The sequence below is a fragment of the Gallus gallus genome, chromosome 4 (assembly GCF_016699485.2).
Source record: "Gallus gallus isolate bGalGal1 chromosome 4, bGalGal1.mat.broiler.GRCg7b, whole genome shotgun sequence".
NCBI classification, from domain to species: Eukaryota; Metazoa; Chordata; class Aves; order Galliformes; family Phasianidae; genus Gallus; species Gallus gallus.
The window spans coordinates 77,646,460-77,670,351 of NC_052535.1; the positions used below are offsets into that span (position 1 = coordinate 77,646,460).

General features: G+C 35.7%; 1 long non-coding RNA gene across 1 annotated transcript in view; it reads right to left on the reverse strand.

The window, feature by feature from the left end:
- The window catches only part of LOC107053297, a 136,942-nt gene that overhangs the window by 18,529 nt on the left and 94,521 nt on the right, over positions 1-23,892 (reverse strand). Inside the window, exon 4 of the long non-coding RNA XR_006939074.1 lies at positions 10,417-10,568. This is a non-coding gene — a long non-coding RNA (uncharacterized LOC107053297). The remainder of the gene's footprint in view (positions 1-10,416; positions 10,569-23,892) is intronic.

The window sequence follows — 23,892 nt, forward strand, 5'->3', positions numbered from 1 at the left end:
CTGTTCAAGCTGGTATGATCTTTCACCACTCCTACTGTGAAGAATTTCGCCTTATATTCTGTTGGAATTTCTCTTATAACTTGTAACTTGTATCTTTTCCCCCTTGCCCTCTCACTGTTCAGCTCTGAGAAGAAATGGGCTCTATCTTCTTAATATCTACAAACTAAAGAAGCGAAGACAGCATTTGAATCTCCCATATGTATCCTTACGTGTCCATAACTTGATTTTATTCTAATTCTTCAGATGCTGCCACATGACACAGGAATCTGTGAGCAGATCTTACCAGGAAAGAGCTGTGAGAAGCAGCCTATTCATCCTTGCTTGCCTTCTTCCACACTCACTTGTCTTCCTGCATATTAGAACAGACCAATCTTGTGCTTCAAGGAGCCTGATCAAGTATTCTTCTGGACCTCTTTGGTCTTTCAAACATCTTTGATAGTAGGCTAGTGCTAGTAGGTCTGCTAGTAGTTCCCTAAACACAGTGTAGTGCACTCTACTGAAGTCCAGGTTTGTTTTTCTGCTTGGCATTGCTTTATTCACCACAGAATTTTTTACACTTGGAAGTTGCTACAGCCTGGGCTGCTGTCAATCTTCATAATGTCAGTCAGTTCCTCTTTATTTACAAGTTATAAGTCTAGTAGAATCACTTCCCCTGTAAACTCATCCACCACCTGCATCAAAAACTTGTCCTCAGCACAGTCTAGAAACCTTCAGGACTGCTTGCATACCACCAAGTTTCCCCTTCAGGAGTGCTTCACATTAGAATGAAAAACCAGAGTATGCCATGATTCTTCTAGTTTTGTAAAAAAGGATTCATTGATTTCTTTTTCTTCTTGATCATGAAATATGTAGCAGAAATCCAATACAACACACTCCCTTTCTGTAGCCTCCACTCTTATCTCAGTTCATTGACAAGCCAAGTCATCACACTGGACAATACAAAGAGAACACGGCATATCAACCCCTTCTTTATAGAGTCCCCTATACTCTCTTTCTTATATTCACGTACAGACACTTGAGGCAAGTCTCTTAGCAGTACCATTTTCCAAGAGTACTTAAAAAAGTCTTCCTAGTCATTTTTTTCAACAACACACTTGGCTCCTGGCCTTTCTTCCTCCATCTGTCTTCAGTATTTCTTCTGTACCCTTCAAAGCGTCTAGTTATAAATCCCTATCACTGTGTGTCAAACTGAATCTCAAGAGTGTTGTGGACTACAGGCCTCATAAAAACACATCAGTTTCAAGTGGATCTTCAAATGACCTGAAATAGTACAGTTCCTACACAGCCTACACCTCTGTGCTCCCTTCCATTATACCTGACAGTTCTAATGGTTAAGAAGACATGGCAGAGGAAATGTACTACAGCATGAACAGCTTACCAGATACTAATGCAGGGAGTACAGGAACACAGGAAAATAGGGTGGTAATCATCCAACCATAGCGCTCCCTTTGCAGTTTCTCTCAGCTGTGCCCTGCAGTAGTCTTTTACGGAGCCAGTAGTGTCTAACAACAAATGACCTCTTCCACCTGAACCCACCCCCGCAGACCCCCCACTACTACAACCTTGACATTGACACTCAATATAATGATATAGTTCTGTTTTTTTGAACTTTATTCTGTTTGCTTGCTTGGTTGTTGTTGTTTTGTTTGTTTGTTTTGTGAGAGGTTTTTTTCCTGAAAAAAAAAAGTGTGGCAATCGTACCATTCACTGCTGAGGACAACCTATAGCTTTGAGAAAGCATACATTTGCAACTTTCTAAACAATTATAAGGGCTTTAAAAGCTGGATACTGCAATATTACTGTACACACCTGCCATTAGAATGGTGGTCCAATCATGGTTTACAGCATTTGAATCACCAGAAATCAACACTGCAGAATTAAATTAGTGACTATTTCTATTAACTTTTGATCTGAATTTATAATCTGTAATCTCTTACTCACTGCTCACTTGCAACATAGCAAATTCTTGCAATTGGATTTACTTAAGTATAATTGCTTGCAATTTACACCAATTTAGTATTAACTTCAGTTTAGTTCCTACTCTAGTTTACATCACATTCATTTAAATTTGTAGAGATGAATGCATCTGTTAAGATATCGCTTAAACTGGGGATGAACATTTCCACTCAAAATAGTTTTTCCAAGTATAGAGTTTCAAAAACAGTAACGTCAAAACTATTTTCTTCCAAATGCATTGATTTGGGATTTGTTAGCATAAAAGATACTTAAAATTTCAGAATATTACTTGAAATGGCATGTACTTACCAAGTATTAAAAAAACGGTAGCTGTATTGATAAAGGGAGGATTCTGGGTTGTGAGCGGGTGACTGGATGAGTTGTTCATTTTTGTTTTTCACTTGGACTCCAAAGAGCAATAAAGGAAAATCATGTAGCTACATCAAATTATTTCCTTTTGGTAAGACACGTTCTGTTTTTCTAAGTATTTACAGAGCATAACTGTTAATTTTGATTTTTTTTATGTCTTGCTGTGACATAAAATTATGGGAACAACAAAGCTTTCCTATATATTTTCTACTTCTATTGTTTATTAAATGATTTTTCAATTGTTTTTTCTTTTTTTTTTTTTTTTTTTTAACGTCTTCAAATATAAACTAATATTTAGGCCAACAGTGCTGTTTCAGCTTGCATAACAATATTGAAACCATATGTGTTTTAGCCTCCAAAGTAATCCCACAATGCCTCCTTAGTGTTTCAGGACTACTTATTATGGTCCCTCTAGGGCCAAGGAGCCAGAACTACACAAATCCTGGCTCCTTGGTATGACAGACCTAATGTAATCCGGCTGTAAATTGAAGCTGAGTGAGTGTGAGATTCTATCTCTGTAGCTGTGCACAGAGACACCCAGACAGACTGCACACAGACAGACTGTGAGAATCTGATCCGGGACATATTTTCTTTGATCTGTATTTTCTCTATCTAGATGCCTATATTTATTTCTATGCAATATCTGCATTCATACTCCCAAATCATTTTTGTGATGTGGGCTTTATCCTTTCAATCTCAAAAATGCACTAATTTATTAATATGCCTTTGAGATTTTACCCTGACTTTCTCATTGTTCCTATGCACTGCTCCTTTCCCATCCACAGTCCTATATCTGACACGTTACTTTCACATCCGTTCACTGCCACCTTTGCCAAAGAGCAGACCAGAACTAACATGATCCAGAAGGTAAATTTGTATGTTGCCACTATCAAAGCTTGACATAAAAGGAAGCAAACACATTCCATTTATGTTTTCAATCCTTTAAAGGAAGGCAATTTACCTGTGTGATTGGAAGGGGTGGAGCTTGGCTGCAGCTCTCCTAGACCCCATTTAAGGGCTGACCGCCACAGAAGAAGGATCTCTTTATGGAGATTGCTCCTTTTGGAGTTTTTCCTGCAAGCCTACAACATGGATGAGTATTTTCCCTTTGTTTCCAATTATCCCTTCCCAATGCGATAATCTTTCTAGCTTTACAATCTGTGGATACTAATCTCATCACACCACTCTATATTTGTTGACTATACAAATATCTTTTTAACCTAGGTGGTTAAAAATGGAAAAAGGATTCTTGGTGTAAAAATGAGGTTTCAGTAAGGGCAAGTATTCATCCTGTGCTTTGCAAAAAAATAATAATAAAAAAAATAATAAAAAAAAAAACAGTAAAAATAACCAGGTGGCTACTCTACCTTAAGAAAGATAATCTATCTCCCCAAGTCTCTTTATTGGCTCTAAGCTGTAAAAAGGAAGTAGAGTAGCAAAGAGCAAAGAAAAAAGAAAATAGGTCAGTCAGTTTTTAAATGTTCATGCTGCACAGCAGTTCCTGCCCTTAAAAGCTGTTTTATTTCACAAGAGCAGTAGGCTGAGTGCAGCATATTGTGCAAGAGGAATTCGCTACAGTCATCTGGGGGTTAAAAGCACACATATACAAAAGACCAAAACAAAATAATTGCCATAGTAAACCAAACAATTTTGCTACAACAAAGCCAGCGTTGCATATTGCAGTTCTGATTAACTCTTCTTTTGACATAACAAGTTGCTTTCAAGGGAATAATTTAAATGATTTATGTAGATTCATGGATTTTTGTCTTAATTTGACTGCAGAACTACTGTCAGAGAGAAACAGAACTCCCCTGAACCAGCAATAAAGCACATTAACTATTTACTAACCTCTACTTAGTACTTAGTCCAGATATTGCTGACAAATATTAAATGTTCCTTCTTGTCTAAGACCTTTGTACAATAAAGTTGAGATTCATATTAGCCTTGAACTGAATGGCAAATATCTACAATCTTTTTCTGGAGTCCTCAGTTATTTTGATGGTAGTTGGCATTGCACTTCCGCTTTCCCTACACTGAAAACATTTTTATCAAGATATGTTGCATGTTGCATAGCAAAGATACAGGCTATGCCTGCATTACATCTTCCCTGGCAATTTGATACTGCTAACCACAGACTCCTTCTTGATGAGTAATGCCTGTTCTATGGAAATTCTCTCTTTGACCTTTCAGGCTCAGGAACAAAGGGAAGAAATCTAACTCACGGTGCTCTTAATAAAACTCCCATGCACTTATATCTGTTTTTAACCCTCAGGGTACATGAATCTGCTCTGTAATTCACCTTTTGCTATTCAAGTATCAGCAGTAAATTTACTTGATGAACACATGTTGATTTGGTTGAGAGAAGAATGCAACTTTTAACTTTCCTCCTTTTTGCTGAGAGATCTCTCTCTAGTGGGGTGAATATCCAGAGCAGTGAGGTGAATACTCCCATGAGAGAGAGAGATTGCATCCAATGGACAGGACAGAGAAAAAGGAAAAACACTAGTAGATCATGAGTATTTAATGTGAATCTAAAAGATGAAATTATTGCTATGGATTCATATGATTTTTAAGCGGCTATGCAGAGGATGACTAGGTGCAAAAGATGCATCCAGACTTCTATCTGCAATCACTATTCTACAAATACACTGCATCTCTCACCAAGTGCTGAATGTTCCTTAACTTGTGCTGCATGTAGTGTCCATACAGTCATAAATATGCAGTGTCTTCCTTCCTTCGCCCCTCTCTAAAATCTTGTTAGACCTTAAGTAATCAAATACCAAGGTCAGCAAGCAATTCTACCTTGTACCTGAAGAATAAGAATCACATAGAGTATTACACTGTACAGAATGACCAGAATCTAGGCAAATATCAGATAGATAAAAATAGGCAGAACAGAAGGCAGCAGATACAGATACCAATATTACCAACTCTTATTAAATATTTTTAGCTCAGCTCTCAATACCAGTGCAGATTACTTTTGCACATCAAGGACAAGTAGCATGAGTAACATAGGGAAACAGACTGATATGGGAAAACAGATCAGATGTTACTGCAAGCTGAATGGAGGAAAATACTCCTGCTCCTCCCTCTAGAGAAATGGAGCGAGCTTTCTAGTCATGTTTCTGTACTTTCTTTGGTGAACCTACTCTATCAGTTGGCAAGGAAAACCAGCTTTTTCTATCTAACGTCTCCAACATAGGGTTGTGCAAGGGTTAGATTGAAAAACAGGTCCCAGGAGTAATACTGCATAAAAGATCATCAATATACTACAGAATAGAAAGACTCTGAAAATAACCTCCAGCCTGATAGTCCTTTTAGCTCTCAAAATCCTTTTCAGCTACGTGTGTATGTACATATATATATATTTTAAGGCATATATTTTACAGTGCATATAAAGACACGGCCCTAATTTGCCTATATCCAGTCTTCTTTCATTATATCCCTCCTCACACATCTCATAGTATTCAAATTTCATCATGCAACTCCCTTCATATGATCCTGTATTCCTTTTCACTGCTATGCCTAAATTCAGAGAATCTTTTGAGCCATTTTAATGTCTTACAATTCCCTCTGCACATGCCATTAATTTTACACTTTTATTGGATGCTCAGATAAACATATTATTGCTTAGGTGGAATGCAAAATGATCATAGAAATGAACATAGACGTTAAAAAAATAACATAAAAAAGTGAGGTTATATCTGAATATTTTGTGCTTCACATGAGAAATGAGAGTTAAATACTGGGGGAGGGGGTAAGAAAGGGGAATCATCATTTAAAGAAAGTAAGCATCTTTAAAATTCATTTTAAAACAAATCACACTGAAAGTGTGGGAAGAATAGTTCAACTTTTAGCAAGAACTGTAATGCACTGCTTTGACATTCTAGTCTGGCCATTAAGACAAAGGCACTTCTAAGAATGAAGAAAAAGAATTATATTAGAGTTTAATGAATATGATGATTAAAAGTCTCTTGATTAATTTGTGGAGATGACGGAATCAAAGCTTGTATCTTAATGGAAGATGATAATCTAATTACAAAGCTGCTCCAGATGTAACTATACCAGAGGGAGACACCAAAAGAGTTCCATATTTACAGTTTACCTTATTGCAAGAAGGAAGACAAGCTCTCTTCTACAAATTATACAAAAATAAACAAAAATAAAAGGTCTGGCAGTGAGCTGCAGTACATCCTATAAATACTGCTCTTGGAAAAGCTCACAAAGCTTAGCAATCCCTAAGCAAAATACATTCATGGAAGAAAGGCACCTCTACAGACCTTCCTTAAAACCCCTTCCTGTGCCACCCAACAAATTCCATTTTTTCCCAGGTGTATTAGGCTATTTGAAAATCCTGAGTAGCTTAGGACTATTTCAGATTAGTGCTATTGATATGTCCTGTGCTGAATATTACAGAAAGCAAGATCTTCTTGCTTGCCTCCAAACAAAATAAAAATCATGTAGAATGGAATAAAACTGTCTAAAACCAGTCATCCTTCCACAAAAGAGCGCTCAGGTATCACACTCTCATCAGATTTATCATGACATTAAAAGAAGGAGAGTCTTGTACAAATTTGGTCTTTCTAAACCATTTAGTAATTCATTTCACCGTCAGTTTTTCCTCAGAGACTTATTTTCCAAGTGAAACAATGAGGCTCTCTCATGCCAAGAGAATGTTCACAAATGTTCAGGTTCCCTGACACTCCATGTCTTTCTCCCTGAAGAGTTACCACTTTTCTGTTTAAACCCAGACAGCTTAATTTTGGGAAGGAAAAAAAGAAAAAAAAAAAAAAAGAAAAAGAAAAGGAAGATAGACAGAAACAGTGTCACTATTATAGGCACAGTTAAGACATAAAGTTGAATGTGGCAACTGAAAAGCTGAAAGACAGGGACTTCTGCTCTGTACTATAAATAACATTATTTAATGAAGTCTTACAGTCCTGAAGCTGAACTGTCCCGGTGCTGACAGAAGCAACAAGACAGAATTGGACAAGCAGTGGCTTGCAGAGCCTGGCAGTTTCCTTTCATTATTGTTGGACAAATATGGTGGTGCTACACTGAGATCTCTTCTTCAAATTCCAAAGAATAGTCTAAAAAGCAAGAGTGAAATATTGCTTTTTTTTTTTTGTTTGTTTGTTTTTTTGCTGTATTAAACAAAGAAATGTGCAAATCAAGAGAGAATTTCTTCTGTTTCACTTATTTTAAAAGGACTATTACAAATTCCAAGGCACATACAATAACTTTGATTTTGGTAAGTGTTGCATACTTTTGGTCTTGAAATAGACATGGGAATTCCTATTCATCAATGGATCTGGCATGACACCTCACATTTGTTTTTGAGGAAGAGCTAGAGGAGAAGATATATATCATTGACCTTCGGCTGATGAGTTCCCTAACTTTTGGGATCACTTTATACTCTAGAGTTGAAAATGATGTTTTGAGGCTTCACAAAAGCAAATCTTCCCACTGAATTTAAGGGTTCAAATCCTTCTCATTTCTGTTTTATTATTTTAGTAAAATGTATTTTTAGTTGGATTTTAACACATTTATGAGGAAAGCAAAAGTATTTTCCCATTTTATTTCTAGCGTAAAAAATCAAGACTAATGGAGTGAGGGAAAAAAAATCATTTTTTCCAACAAGTCTGAAATAAAAACACATGAAAAAAAGTTGTCTGAAGCAAATAAACAAATTAACAAAAAATCGTCTTATCAACAGTGTAATTAGTTTTGGATAAGGTTTGGAAAATAATCAGTACTGCTTCTACAGTTCTGGAGACACCCAGCTCTCTTTCCAATCTAACAGACCGATTGTTTAGACTGACTGTGAATATGGCAAGGAAATATTCAAATTGTTTTGTGTAAGCCAAGTTCTCAAAACCCAGGAAAGGCAGAGAGGCAGAGTTGCCCTGAAAAAAAGAAAATAAATAAGCAAAAAAGTAAAAATCTTAATCCTTTTTTTTTTTCCCTGCCAGGAGTTAAATTTTAATATTACCAGTAAAGAAACTATATCCCATTTGAGTAGCAGCTTTCAAAAAGGGACATTGCGGGTTGTTTCTTTTGTTGTTGTTGTTGTTGTTGTTGTTGTTTGTTTGTTTGTTTTTTAAATTTGAAAACCATGTAAAGAACAGTTAGGTGCCCCGAGTAAACACAGCAGCAAACTACTTTGGATGGGAATTAATCTACAGATAAGGTCCCATTTTTGCTAAGACTCAAGCTTGCTTTTATACTTGTCAGTTTTATTGACTTCAGTGGATAAAAGTAGTTGGGATCTAATTCATGAATGGGATAAATTAATATTGAAAATACCAATTTGTTTTTAATTCTGTTTACAATAAAAAGATTGCAGAGTTTATCTCACTCTGGCAGAAACTTACTGAAAAGTATTTTCTTTATTCTGGCTAGACTGGAGTATGTAGAATGATAAAAATCCAGAACAGAAAAGCTTTATGCAAGTATATTACAGAAATAAATCTGCATTTGGAACAAGAATATGTGCGTAAACATTTCTTTCCATCACAGTTTACCAAGATCAGTTCCAGGTGTTCCCTAATTAGCAGAGCAGCATATGCAGTTGCCATTCACATTATCCACATTCACAGATTTTCACTGCACTCAGCATCTTGTTCATTTCTTTCTTTTTTTTATGTAAAGGCTTTTTTCTTTTTTTTTCTTTCTTTTCTTTCTTTTTTTTTTTTTTTTAAGGAAAAACAGACTAGGAACACTGATAGACCTATGTCAAGACAGCCTTTGTTACAGAAGCTTTATGCTACTTTCACTTAGAAACATAAATATTCACTCAGTTTTACCAGTAAACAAAAATTCCTGTTCAAACCACTTTCATGGCATACATCTGGTTCCCTTGCCTGAAACTTCCAACCCTTCCTTTCTTTCTGCAAACAGCTAACATGTTGGATCCATTCTGCCGTGTTCAGAAAACAGTGAGTAATATAATTCCTCATGATTCTCTTCTTCATGTAGGCTCAGGGAACTCAGATGAATAAATATGTGTTAAATTATAGGTCATAAATCATGGAAGAAAACTATTTGTTGTGATGTGGAGCAAAAGACAACTTTGTCACAGTGCTTATAGTAGGCACTTTCTGATGCATTTTATCACCTGCATGCATTAGTAAGCCCTCTTTCCTATTCAGTCATGTTGCACTTGTGCAGAATCAGTCTGCTGCACTTTTAAGACTTCTAGTACATTAATTCTCACACTGGCATTCATCTCGAATTGGATTCTAAGAGCTAAAATAAAGCTGTCATTAATTTACTGTAAACATATTCTCGCTCTAGATATTTAATTTACTTGTCTTTGGAAAAGAGCAGTAATAACGAAATAGTAATATTGCTCTTTTTTTACCACCCATTTTTATAGTGTTTTCAAGTGCTAATCTCAAGACAGCATTTAAAAAAAGCTAGCTGTAATTGCCCTCACTTTTTCACAAGACAATCCATTAAATACAACTTTTATGAGCTGATTACCACTGAATGTATTTGAGTTTCTTAAACATGAACATATACTTAAATACTTCCAATTAGGAACTTGTGATATACAATGTAAGGCATAAGTGTACAAATTTATGATTTATGACTTATCACCATAGGATGAGTACTCAGGAAATACTGGGGAGGAAGGTGAGGTACAATCTCTTCCTTCTATCAAATCATTGCACTTACCATTATTTCCTTTGGCATTGATCAACACTTCATAAGATGAAAATTAGGACTATTAAGGTCAATACAGCTGCATTGCTATTAAGTCTGGTTTAGCGATCAGTTTTAAATGTTTCCAGATCATTAGCTGTGTGGTGATTGACATTTTCAGCATGCAATTAAAGGCCACATGAAAAAATACACGTTGCAATATACAATTTCTAGTGCTTCAGAGATGCTATAGTGGCTTCCTAAAATGTTTGGAACATTATCTTTTCTTTTACTATAACGAGAAGTGTAATTTCTTTAACTTATTCAGACATTACTCTGATTTACTGAGGTATACTCTGGAGTCATTATTCATCAAAGTGAAAGCCAAATAAATGCAATCCTGGTGTATATATAACAAGACCAGCTTATGTCACTATAAATTACCTCACCAGGCACTGGCATTATCCCTTTTCCTAGCCTCAGTGGGTCATTTCTACCTCCAGGTGAGCACATGTTTGCAGGTAACATTTTCAGTCAGATTTTGAGTTCTTGCACAGTGTGATGGCCAGAGTTCACATTGCAGCTTCAGGCATCCACTGAAGACAAAGGGAGACATGATGAGAAAAAAAAAAAAAAAAAAGAAAAGAAAGCTAAATTTTAAAAGGTAAAGAATGTCCCTAACTTAGTAGGATAATACATTCATTGAGGTAGAATTATTACAGGGAACAAAGGATTGTTTTAATCATCTTATTACTTAATATTATCTTATCATTCATATCTGAAAATAAAAAAGACAACAGATAAAACCATAGGCACAGACTGTTAAAGTTAGGTAGGGACACAGAAGTCTTATGCAGTAAGTATATCACACTTTCTCTTCAGACCTTTTTTCCTGGAGGGCTTTAAAGGAGTTTTGCATAACTGCGGCATGTAGGATATTGAAATTTGGTTTATAGTGAATGAAACATACACCTCCTTCAAAAATACAGTTTAGAAGAGTAACAGAAGTAAGTGCTAAGTAGAAACTTAGTAGGTACTAATGATTAAACTTCTCAAAGAAATAAGTGAGCATGTGAGAATTTGTGTTTAGATTCGTTTTTAACCTGTACTTACTAGCTCAAATATTTATGGAAATTAAGACTTTTTATAGACAAATTTGAAGAGGTAGAAGTATTCAGAAATTGGGGAGAAAAAAAGTGTTATTGACTACAGCAGTACTTCCTCAGCAATGCTGGATATAATCTGAAATAGACCTACTAATATACACATTTACAAAATCCTATATATCCTTGATCCTGTCAATGCTTAAATGCGAGGCAATAACTGTAGCTGATGCTATAATTATTAATGTGGTTATATATCTTAAAAGATTGATAAGGTTAACAAAGTTTATTAGAAGGCTAATGAAGTTTAATCTTACTCAAAACTTTGCTTCTTATGAAGCAGAGAAGTGTTTACAGCCATTGCGAGAGAGCCTGAAATAATTATGAACATCATTAATCAGTGCCAACTGAACAAATTGTGCTTAAATTACATGCAACCATTTGCTCTTGGCTTAAAAGAATATATGTGCTTTCTTTGTTTTTCTCACAATTTCTTTTGCTGCTCTCTGTTCTTTTAAATCATGAATCCCTTTATTTTCTTTTATTATTTGAGGCAGAGACAGTGGTATTTATCATTGTTTCCTAAGCAGGACATCTGTGCATGTTTGTTTAATCAGTTTCAAGATTGAACCTGGAGTTTCATATTTGTATGGTTGTTCCTACTACCTCCATTGGAGGTAATAGGAATAGTTTGCAACTTTCTAATAGTTTGCAACTATTGTGTTCAATTTTCTGTTCCTTTTTCTTTCTTTTTTTTTTCTCCACAGTCCACAGAATTCAGAATATGATTTTAGGCAAAGAGATTAAGATGCCTTTTAAGACAAAAGCATTTCTTGCTCCAAGACAGCAAGAGTCATTGAGGGTATAGGACGGATGTCTCAAGTGGCTGAACTGAAGTGGAATATAGCGGAATATTAGAGTCCTTATCTTACACATAAGCATGAGGCTTGAGACACCTACTCTGCCAAGAATGCACCTAGGATTTTGGTTTTCTAAAACTGAGACTACTGTGCTGTTTTACAGGCACATCTTTAAAACAGGAGTTTTATGAAATTGTTAAACTCTTAAATTTTACCTTTTTATCACTTCTAAGCACTCAGTTCCTCTTGTAGATCTGGTATAAAATACTCCTAAAATAATTAGCTCCAGTACACAAATTTCTTAACCAACTACATGGCATCATTGTTATGTGATAATCCACCAAATACAGTTGTTCACATGCTCCTCCAGTTTTATTACAGGAGCTCCAGCTGTAAAAAATCTATTAACTGAACAGATAATGAGAGGAAATTTCTCTCTCTGAGAAGGATCATCCTTTCTTCTGGTAGTAATTTATATGATCCCGTGTGACCATCTTGAGAAAAACCGGTGAAGAAGAATAATAAGGAATACATTCAGTTACATATAGCATCCAAAATAAATAAATAAATAAATAAATAATAATAAAAAAAAAACCTCTTCCAGACAAAATATCCATGAATGCTTGTAATTATCCCAGGTCTGTTCACTTTTGAAGTCTGTACTTAAATGTGGAGTAATAATCAAGTACACATTGGGATTCTACTACCATATGTCTAATATCCTCCTTTCTGCTAAAGATAGTCCTATGTATCACTATATAATGTAATGCTCATATAAGCATTTTCTTAAACTATGTCCATTAATATTTGTACTTTTCTTAGGAACAAGGTTTATTAGTAACTTTTCTAGAAGAGCAACAGTCTTCTTAACAAAATGTTGTATTAAAAATACTGAGACTATATTGCTTTTTCCTTGAAATCTGTATCACTGAACTTATTTTACTTTTGGCAGTTTTCAAATGCCAATTGTTAACTAAAGTCAAGACATTAGAATGAGATTTTTTGCTTATATATAATAACGAGTAGCAAAAGTGAAAATGATATTTTTACTAGTTTTTCTATATGATGTCCATAGTTTTATGCAATCATAGAATTTTATCATGTATCGCATAAAGAAAAGACTTTCAAATGAAAACATATGGGTATCTATCATCACAAACAAATTCAGAAAAGGAATACTTAGGAAAAGTATATAAATTCAAGAATATTCTCTAGAGTACTTTGCGTATATGCTCTTGGAATACTTTCCAAACATAAAATCCTCACTTAGAAGTTTCAGATCTATTAAGTAAAACATCAGTTTATGTTGTTGTTTGATTTTTTGGGGGAGGGGGTTGAGGGTAAATAAATTACCCTAGAAAATAATTATTTTTACTGATATTAGTAAACCTGATTGACCCTGATGAGGTCTGATGAGCCTCAGAATTCACTTATTCCTTTTTAAAGTAGATTGCCTGCTCCCTGTGATATGGAAAAATAATTTCTTCCCTTGTCTTACTTGAGCAGAGAAGGCTACATACTTTCACTACTTCACAGTTCAAATGCTCCAACCCAGCTTCCTAGAACCTGTTCTCCTCAGACTAAACACTTTGCATGATATATATTGATATACTCTCTTATATACTTTTTAAGTCAAAAATCTCATTTTCAAATGGAAATTCTCACGGACTTTTAAACCTCTTCAATTTCACTACAAAATTCTATTTAAAAGTTATAAAAATGGTACAAATTAAAATGAATGTGCTCTAGTGTGTTAGTGACCTCTGAAACCACTGTAGAGATAGAAAAGGACTAACACACCAGCAGTTGGATTCTCAGTAAATGCTTAGAATGTATCAGCATACAGGAAAAAATCAATATTTTTATTTAAAGTAGAATCAAAGATAATAAATGATGAATCACATGGAAACCCATAATCTTATGACTGTCATAACAGCCTAGCAGGTATTCGTTTTGGATAACTAATCTTAATATCACAGAATAAAAATTATATAAAGGAGTTACAAATATTTTGTTATGGAAATGAGAATATTCAGGGTTAAAATGGAGGCAAGCAATTTCTTTTCATCATTGAGTGAGAAGAACAGCAAAAATTCACATGTAGCATCTTTCTGCATCTTTGTGGGAATCCTGCTTCTTGTGATCTGCTGCTGTCAGATTTAATGTGCTGAATTTATTATACACAAAGTTGTCTGACTCATATGTGCTTTTTATTTTCTCAATAAAGATACTGTTTTGTGTTGCTGTTCAACAGCACAGAGCAGTTACCTAGCGAACATTTTTAGCACTTACAAAAAATGTAAGGACATGAGCTATTTAAAATATTACACACATACTAAAAAAAATTGTTGGCAATACCTATATGTTATTTCTAAAACAGTCTCTGATTCCTTCTCTAGGTTCTTCCAGGACCATTAAAGATTATCAGGTTGGCTAGCGTGGCAGATAACAAGGACTATCATGCAACTAGCATAAACATTATTGTGCCTCCCAACCCCTTGGGAGGCCACAGCTGATGAGCATTTCCTAGCCAGGCAGAGCTGTCAGGCAAGTTGCAGAGGGGATGGATCTACTTGTAACTTGTAATCCTCCTTGTTGCTGAATTACTTTCTGCAAATGCTCTGGTTTCTTTGTTTGTTTATGTTTTCTCTTTGTGTATTTCTTCGTTTTGCTTTGTTTTTCCCTTAGGGATTCTACTTTTTCATATCAGTATTTTTCCTCTCATATCCTTGAGATGTTGGCTACTGACATCTCAGCTACTGAACTTCTGTTTGTGTTTCTGCTTTTCTTATCTTGCACAGATTTTGCCCACATACTTTCCTCTTTCTTAATAACATTTTTGTCAGTAAAAGCAAGTCAGTTGCAGAGCAAAACCAGGCCTGGATTACATTCTGCTGAACCCTTGGGCTGTGTGTTACAAGAATGGTGTTCACAGCTAACAGATTTACTCAGTGTTACGGGTGAACCTAGATTATACTCTGGCAATTCCTGTTGAGCTCAATGCCTTATCTGCTGGGCCACATTGCCTGCCTTCAGTAACAGCACTTAGTAGTGCTGCCCAAACCACCATGCTAAAGAACAACAAATTTTCAACATTTACAGATGCTGCAGTTGAGTTAGTGATACCACCTGATTCACCACACTTTCTATTTATAATTTATAATTTGTTGTATAATTTATATGTGTAATTTATAATTATGCAATCACCTACTCCCTTCTATTGAATAGGAGTGCTGCATGATTCAGCTCCCCTTTAGGAAAGAGCTATTAGATAGTCTGTTGCCCTCCACTGCATTCCAGTCCCTTATTTGTTTCATGTTATTAAAGGCAATTATTATTTACTTACAGCATTCCCTACAAAGTTCATCACTGCAGATGATTACAAGGTTTAGCCACAAGTTTGGAACCTGACTTCAAGACTAGAAGATATTTACATAATACTTAATTGTTGTTTCATAGGATGTTAAGGTTGAAAAAGACCACTGATATCACCTAGTCCAACCCCAAACCATCTCCTCCAAACCCACTAACTCATGCCCTTCAGTAATTCACATTTCTTGAACACCTCCACAGACAGTGACTCCACCGTATACCTGGGCAGCCTGACATTGAAGTATGAAGATCTAGTATCAACTGTCCTTTTTATCCTGGTTTATTCTTGTTCTAATAGCAGCTGATAGTCCAGTGTTAACAATGTACTACCCTTTTGCCTTCAGTTATTGACTGTCATGAAATATGAAGACAGTCAGAGTCTCAAGCCCATAAGAAGTAATTTAAAACAAGAAGACTATAAAAATTGGGCCTGCAGCATTGATGTCAAGTATGGATTTAACTGTTGTGCACACTGCCATCTGAAGGAATTCTCACTCTCCTTCTATATCTGTCCAAAAACTTATTGGGAAGGAAAGATACTTTGAAAAATATTAATATAAATATATCTGCAATCAGTTTAATTCTGATCGTAAAAATCACAGATCTTTAGATAACTTATGCAGCTTCCATGACTGACTTTCACTCAAGACTCCTGGTTTTAGACCCTGAATACATCTTTGCAGCTAGGTCTAGTCCCAGTCTTTGAAAGGTGAAGTACTGAATATATATATTATATAGATAAGGCAGGTTTACCAAGCATACAATAACTTATTCTTCTCTAAGAATCAGGCCTTTACTGTGCAGATCACTGAAACAATGTAAGAAATATAGGTAGAAGAAGAAAAGCTTGTGTCTTTGAAAAGAAGGTGTCTAAATCAATTTCAGACGTAACCACAGCTCAAGTAGCTCTCCATCAGTGCTCACTTAGTAGTGTCCTTTTCTGTCTTTAAGATTTATTTAAATAAGACACTCCCACCCATACTTTGGAATTCTGGATGAAAGGAACAAAAGCTGTCATTTTATTAGACAGGAATGAATGGATATCAATCACCTCAAGAAAAGTTTTGTTTTCCTTTACACCCTGGGTGAAAATAAGGTGTTTCCTTGAATAGAAGTTCTCCTGTCTATGTGATCAACATATAAATTGCCTAGCAGTCTTGACTAGTATTTTTGCTTTATGTTTTTTAAGGTGTTTAACATTTCCAAAATCCTTACACTTATCCCCGTTAACTTATAAAAATCATATTTATAATGCAGTAACTATATCCATAGTGTAACTATATCCAGAGAAACTGAAGAACGCATACTGTTACAGCAAAATAAATGACTTGATATTTTATTTTTTATTTTATTTTGTCTGCCATATGTAATGAACAATACAGATATAAATAAATCCTCAGAACAGAGGGATATACTGTTTCAATAGGAAATCAGATCCTTCACTAGGTCACAATCTCATTAGGCCTTACTTTCCTGTTTATACCAGTTTCCTTCCTGATTTAGTTGAGAACTTAGAAAGCAAGCTTTTGAGAGTACAGACTCTCTTTGGCTCTTCTTACTCCTCATCTCTTTCAGAGAGCAATTGGCTCCAATTAAAAAATGGTATAGTTTGGGGATGTATTAATTAATAATAAGAGGTCGCACCTTCCATGCAAATGCTAACTCTTCCTTTTAAAGACTATGGAATTTTCACACTCACAACTTATTTTGCTTGTTGTTTTCCAGCAGAAGCAATGTAGGCTAGATATTTTGCATTTTTTCTTGAAAAAAATCTTTCTAAAGTTGCAAATAACTTAAAAATAAGTGTGTCTAACATTTTCTTGAAGTAAGAATTATTTTTTCCCCTCTCATGCAGCTCAATTCAGTACCGCTCACCTGCTGTACTGCCTGCATGAGGTATTATCTGATACAAGGTCCTGATTTTTTAATAAGAATTTTGCATTTTGGCAGTCAATTAGACTGTCTCATATAATTTATGAACTCCTTTGCTCACAAATTAAACTGATTCTGTTCTGGAGAAATCCATGAACTATTTTTTCATGTGTGACAGAGTGATATATGTTTTCTCTGATGAAGTGGTACTTTCCTGAACCCTCATCTTTCTGTAGATATTAAGCACTGATACTGTTCACTTTGCTGAAAAGGATCTCAGATTATTAACAATTATGCTGACTAATTTAACAATAAAGGCCAATTAGCTGGCTGAAGTGTTCAGATGGGTCAGTAGTAAAATAGGCACTGAAGCTAAGAATCATCTACTGTCAATATAAATCCTTTTTTTTTTTTTTTTTAATAAGGCATCAAAATGAATATCAGCTGTCCATTGCCTATAGTTTGTTCACTGTTTCAAGCTGTTTTCTGTGGAGCAATTGAAATAATTTTTTCTGGAATGCAGATCAATACCATTTAGCAGGAATAAGCAGGTGAGGAAAGTGGAAAGCACAGGTTTGATTAATTGAAGGCAATCTTTGCAGAGGTCTGAAAGAGGTTGATAATGAAAAAATATTTTGATGCAGCAGACCAGAAAAAGGAGAAATACAAATAAACCTTACAACAAAAATAAGCACAGAAATGATAAACTACAGATATTCCAGGCATTAGTGCTGGTTAGGTATGAGCCTTCTTACAGCTGGTTTTACTCTGCTTTACCCTAATGGGTTAGGCATTCAGCAGATTTGAAGGGCTTACCAACAGCAATGCTGGATATGTTACTTTTTGTCACTAAAGCAATTCTCTGCTTAAAAGATAGCTTATGATTTGTTCTCCTCCTGAGCTGCCTGCAGTTCTACTGATCTAATAAACCTGTGTTCCTTTATAGTGCCCAATCAGTGTGGAACTAGCCCAGAGCTGCTACCCAACTCATTAAAGTTCACACCTTCTTATCTATGTTTACCTCACAGTTATGTAGTGTTCAAAGGAGACAAGGGAATTATCTGCAAATTAGATACTTATATTTTGTTAGACAGCCAACGTTATAAGGTCTCTATGAGAAAATTACTGCATTTTAAGGCATTTTATTTGGCTGTCTTTCCACACCTATTCTGGACTTATGTGTTCTCTTAAAAATACCGTAAATCCTCTAAATCACCTTAGATTTCTCTTCTGTCAACCAGAATAGGATTAAAGCTCTCAAGAGTACTCCAAAGGCTACGTCTTTCTGAAAACCACAATACTGGTTTTATTATATGATTATTACAACGCAAAAGATTTACTGATTTATCCAAAGGCAGCAAAGAGACTTTCTGAAAGTGTTGAAAGGGATTCTGGATTAGAATGATGAAGTCCCTATTGCCTAATGGCTGGTTCTCTGTAGCAGAGAGCAACTCTCTGTCATTACAATATATACAACAGTCAGGCTCTTGCTAAAATGTGTTTAAGCTTCAGAATGTATCATTTATTAAATAAAAGTGACTTTCATTTGTCTTTTTGCCTCTTCTAGTATTCCAAAATGTTTTATTTTGATTTGTATTCAGAGCAAGATGTTGCAATTCTGTGATTCTATGTCAAGATTGTAAAGCGTTTCCTGCTAGATTAGCGGTTTAAAAATTTCAAAGAAATGGATAACAAAAGACTGATTATATCTATATGGAGCTGGTGACTCTCTCTAACAGAGCTATATGCTTTTGCACATCAGTTTCATCATTAAGTCTTCAATTTTAAGATGTAGTACTCTCACTCTTTAATTTGGAAACTTCTAATATTAATTTTTTTATGTTGAGGTTACTGAAAATAGCTTAGTTATCTAGTTTCTAAATCGTTGTTTTAATTCTTTGAAGTATAACCAGTATATTAACACTTCATTCTGCAGTAAAAATCTAGGAGCTAATCTAGAGCAATAATATCATCCAGGGTTGTTAATAATTGTAAATGACGACTGGACTAGCAAGCAGACGAAGAACATCTCAGGATGTAACTGCAGACGGAAATCCCAAATTCATAGATTCATATGGGTTGGAAGGGACCTCTGGAGATGACTACTCCAATCCTATTCTAAAGCAGTTCCCTACAGTAGGTTCTACAGGAAAGCATCCAGATGGGTTTTGAGTCTCAAAGGAAAAAACAGCTCCTTAGGCCTTTATAGGCTGACTAGAGAATTCACCCATGGCTACATGGCTGAGGATGCTGGGTTTTGGATTTGTTTCTTTTTGTTTCATTCTTTCTTTTCATTTGCTTGTTTTTGTGGGATGTGTGCATATGTGAAATTCAAGAAACATCTAGACATCCTTGTCTCAGTCCCACTCAAAGCCACAGAAGATTATCAATTATGTTCCTAGCTGTTTCTTCACAGGGCAAAAAGATAATTATTCTTTTCCTCTGTATCTTGCTGAATGCTACTCTTTAAAAAAAAAAAAAAAAAAATTGGAAACAGCCTGGTAACTATGTATGTACTAAAGTGTACTCAGCCATTCATAGTTCATAATGTCTTTCAGAAAACAGAGATACAGTGGCTTGAAATCCCAGGCCAAATTCGATTTCTTTCCTTTTGAATACATACATGAAAAAGAAAAGGGGGGGGGGGGGGGGGGGGGGGGGGGGAGGGGCAAAAGAGGAGGGATGTCTTTTACCCTGGACAAAATTATATGAAGACAAATAATCATTAAGTAAAGAAAAATATATATTTTATTTCTGTATATATGTATATTTAAAATTAGACTATTTATTTATACTTAATTATTGGGAAAATAAATTAGAAAACAGTTGTCCACAAGAAAACGAATTTTAAAGTTTTGCAACTCAGGTGGATGCCCTTACCAGCACCAAATCCATCAATTGCATGGGCTTCTACTGGTATGAGAAAAGAAATAGAATGTACTCACAGGTGCATAAACACACAAAAACAAAGGCAAAGTAGTTTTCCGCACCAAAGCTTTAATTCAGCATATATTTAATCAAGATTGTATTCTTCTGTTTCGGTAATTAGGCTGGGTTTTTTGTATGAATAAAATTACTGTCTTTTGCTACAGTTCCTCTGTAATTCTTGCTCAGTTTTACACAGACTAATGAACAATTTATTATATAATAAGTTAGTTTCTATACTGTATTCATGCAAAAATCTCAGCATGAAAGGTGAATTCCACTGTTTTATTTCGCTAACTTTAAAAGTTATTTCAAACAAGGAAATTAATTCACATGAAGCTAAGACAAGGGATGTCATAAAATAACACAAAGCCAAACAAACAAACAGGTACAAAAGCCAAGTTTCCTACAGTAGAAGCTGCTGCCCTATGAATATATGTGGGCAGCACTAGCAGCAATGTGGATTCCCAGCCTTGTGCCAATGCTCAGGTACATCCTGAAGACGTATCTCACTTTGCTTGTTTCACAATTGCACAGTACAGCATCAGCACTTCTCATCCCCAATATTACAATCCCACACACATGGTCCTCCTTATCTCCCTGTCCACTGCAAAGTAAGACCCAATTCTCTCCCTTCCTATACTCACTCAGGTTCTTCCCCTTTCATCTCTGTCCTCGCTATGTCACATGTTCTTGACTATGACTCCATGTTCAGAAGAGAAAATCCAAGTCTTCTGAAAGGAAGTTAAGCTCAGGAACAAGTTTTATGCACATATATCAGCAATTTGCCAACCAGCATCATTGGTTGTCAGTATACATATATCTTACAGACCAAATGAAATCCTCCCTATAGAAAATGTCATTACTATCACATTAAAAGGATAACATTCCCCCACCAATGCATATCCCACAGTTTCTAAAAACTGCTAGAGTCAACCAGAAATCTCATAGGATAAAGAATGCAATTCCCCTTTCAGTATCTAAACAGGTGAGATTTATGTTGGATATAAGGAAAAAGTCTTTCACAGTAAGTGTGGTGAGGCACTGGCGCATGGGTTGGCTCATTATCTGAAATACAAGGTTAAAAATCTCATCATTTATGACCGTATACCCATTTTGCATGATAAAAAATTGTTTTGTATTTGTGGCTTGCTTGGTTAGGAAGGGTGGCAGCAGAGACAACAGTACGTGTATTCCCAATGGAAAGTCCTAAGTTCAGAAGACTCAAGACGGCACTCAGGACTGGTTTCAGCAAAACCTGAAGATAAAGCAATGAGTGCTGGAGCTATTGGGCATCTATCAGCAGTTTACAGACCATGGGGAATCCGTAGATGATTTCACTACTCTGTTAAAAGTAACATTTAAGAAGCGTACTTTCAGTATGCTTTAGTGTGCCAGAAAGGGAACAGGTATTCATCAAAAAAGCTTCTGGAACACATGGAAAACAGATTGGAAGAGCTCCTTAATGGTGAAAACTAGCCAATTTGCAGCAACAGAAGCCCCAGTTCATCAAGACTGCATATAAGCAAGTGAGCTTTATGCTTTTTAAACTCATCTGAAACAGTACTCTAGTACTTGAAACAACTTTTAAGGTTTCGGGCAGGGGCTAAACATTAACATCCTAGTCTTTTTGCATTGGAAGTGCAGTGAGAAACAGAATCATCTGCTGGAAACTGTGTATCTCTTGAGGGGTGATATTCCAGTCCACGTTTTACAAATGCGTTACAGGAGATTATTTCAGCAGCAGAGAGAAAGCAGGACTGACTAGCTAAATTATCTAGAAATGTTTGCGCGTGGGCAGGGTATCTTCTCTAACAACCTTTACCAGTGGAACTCCCCAACAGCCCTGGCCGTCAGCCTATATCCACAAGCCCTTGAAACAGGATCTCATTTCTTAGGCCAATATTTGGGGTTTGATGTTGCCTTTTATTTATTTATTTATTTTTTTTCTAGCTAGTAGAGAAATTTGCACATTAGCCAGCTGGCAGGGCTTTCTATATGCTTTTACAATTTGACTCCAAACTCGGGGTAACTAAATGGTATCTGAATCAAAAATGCCTACCAATGCTATGTATGCAAAAACAGACTTATTTTTCCCCAATCTGAATTTCTTTTTACTTCCACTATGTGAATTTTAAGTGTTTCCAGCAAAGAAGGTCTAATTTCAAGCCTAATGCAAGCTATTCCCCATGAAACAATGAAACCATCGCATACATGCAGTAGAAGTGCTTAACAGTAAAGGAACAGGCTATGAATCTTCCAATACCATATCTTAATTCTACAGATTTCGAAAAAGGGGATAATTTGAAGAGTATTGTATAATACTGGACTTTAGATTTTCTGGATATTCTTTGATTGTTTCTTTTCTGTGTAACATTTCATTTCACAACAGTGTTACCACAAGAAAGTAATCCATGTATGCAAACAGTAAGAGACACCCATCCTTCTCAGAGACATAGCTTGAACCATGGTTTATCAACAAAGTTATTCAAATTTCCCAAGCTAACATCTGCATTTTGCTTGATTATGCTATCACGAACTTTGAAATAATTTAGTCTGGAATTTTCTGTGCTCTGAATCCTTAAGTCAAATGATTTGTTTGTATGGGTTCAAGGAAAGCTTCAGCCCAAACAATATCAGAGTAAAAAAGTTTGTTTTGACAAAAGAACAGATAGAGGGAAAAAAAAAAAAAAAAAAAAAAGTTGTCCATTTATGGTTTACATACTGTGTGCTTTGTTGTAGAGAGCTGCAAAGCTTATTTTGCATATGTATTTCACTCTCTCAGAAAGCATTTGATCAGATTTAATTGAATTTCTCTCAACAACATTTTACCTCTTTACTATGTATAATAGATTTCTGCAGAAAGTCAGAAGTTTCATCTACCTGCTGTATCTAAGAAACAACACAAATATAAACTTGAAAAAAAATCATTAGAATCCTGCTGGTCTTGAGAAGCTTAATTATCTGCAAACTATGGCTGCAGATGTCAAGTTTTGGTTTTGGGGGGTTTTTTGTTTGTTTTTCTGTTTTGTTTTGTTTTTGGATGAATTTGTCATTCTTTACTGCTCTAGACTTTGCTGTGTGTAGTCTCTAGATTCAAAAGGAGCACAAAGACAAAATGTGTCCAGTATTTCCAGTGTCTTCTGCTAAACATCAGCAAATACCAGATGGCTACCTCCACCAGCTGTAAAGGCACAGAACATATTGGGCCCAAGAAAACCACATGGGGATCAACAAATCAAAGTGCAAAGTCTTGTACCTGGGTCATGGCAACCCCACTATCAGATCAGGCTGGGGCATGTGAGAACATAACACAGCCCAACTTGAAGGGACTTGGGGGTACTGGTGGTTGGCAAGCTGAACATGAGTCAGCGATGTGCCTTTGCAGCACAGAAAGCCAATAGTATCCTGGGCTACATCAGAAGTGTGGCCAGCAGGGTGAGGGAGGTGATCCTGCCCCTCTACTCTGTGCTGGTGCGGCCTCACCTGGAACACTGCATTCAGATATGGAGTCCTCAGTAAAAAAACAACCAGGCAACAACTGGGTATTATCAGTTGTACAAATTTACTCAAATAAAAAGAAAAAAAGAAAAAAGTTTCTATTGAGTTGTATTCTCCACTCAAAACAGTGTTGCTGCCATTTTGCTCAGCCACCTCCACAGACCATGCAGCTTTCATTTTCAAGACCAAAATGTGCCAATAAAATGAACAGATTTATCCTTTCACTAATTTTTGAAAAAGCACTTTTTGGAAATCAGGTTTCTTGATGATAATTGACTATAATTAAG